We start from the raw sequence: 1,231 nt of genomic DNA on the forward strand, positions 1-1,231 counted from the left end.
ATGTCAGGAGTTATCCATTTTGCCTGAATGTGCTGTACTTCTAAGCAAATGAGAGAATAATCTTTATTTCCATGTGTCTGCTAGCTCATCACCAGTGAGAGAGGCAATACAGAAAGGGGACTGATAGCTCAGGTGAGGTTTAGTAACATCATTTTAGTTCTTGCTGAATTGCCAAGTGGTTCTGGAAATCTTTTATTCCAGATTGGCAGAGTGAGATAAAGTCTGCCAGCTGTGTCTAATGAATGCTTCATCTTAGTGTCTCTTTACTTGGGTGGCTGCTAAGTTGAAACCCACCTGGGAGTTGGACTTGGAAAAAACTGAAACTCTTTTTTCTAGGACAGGGCTGCGTTTTGTGCAACAAATGTGGACGGTAGGAGGCTCCGTGGAAGCCAGCATCCTTTCCTTATGGAAGCTTGATGCCTGCAGGTACTCGGTTCACAGAAGGCAGGTGACTTCTTAGGTGTGAGGGTGCGTCTCTGGACCACGGTGGACCGTACCTGCTGGAGCTCTAGTCTGGGAGTTGCACCTCTGCATTTTGGCAGCTCTCAGAAGCAGCTGAGAGCCATTGCAATGATCAAGTGTGCAGAATTTGGGCATCTGGATATAGGCAGTCTCAGCCAGGTACCTGACGAGTCTCGTGTGAGCCTTCTGCATGTACTTGAAGGGCAACACGACATGAAAAGAAGGAAGAACTAGTCACTGGAAGAGGCAGTATTTTGGATCACTGTAGATGAAAGGACACTTTATTTATAATGGTAACAGAGCTGAACAATAAGTGTACCATCTTAAACGGATAAATATAATATATTGAAGAACTTGAAATCAAAGAACAAGTCAAGTTGGCCGTCTGGTTGGAGTGCCTTTCAGGATGGGTATGCCTTTCACTGAAGGGCTTTCTTGCATGCAGCCCAGCCCCTGGCTTCTTTACTATTCACTCCATCCAGGAAGAGCACACCCCAACTGCAGATGCTTCCTCAGCCTGACAAAGGGTATTTGTACCGGAAAGCTTGCAAAGAAGAATGTTTCCAACTATCTGAGTTGGTCTAATAAAATATACCCAAAGAACCTTGTCTGCCTATGTCCTTAGACCAACACGGCTGCAGCATACACCCCTTTCAGGATAGAAGAGATTTTAGAAATCTTCCTCGAAAGGAAGAGGGCCGTGGCAAACACATGAGCGTGGTGACACACTTGCATTTATAGGAGGTGTCATAAAAAGAGGGCAAGAGAC

This window comes from Alligator sinensis, unplaced genomic scaffold (genome assembly GCF_000455745.1).
Source record: "Alligator sinensis unplaced genomic scaffold, ASM45574v1 scaffold1836_1, whole genome shotgun sequence".
NCBI classification, from domain to species: domain Eukaryota; kingdom Metazoa; phylum Chordata; order Crocodylia; family Alligatoridae; genus Alligator; species Alligator sinensis.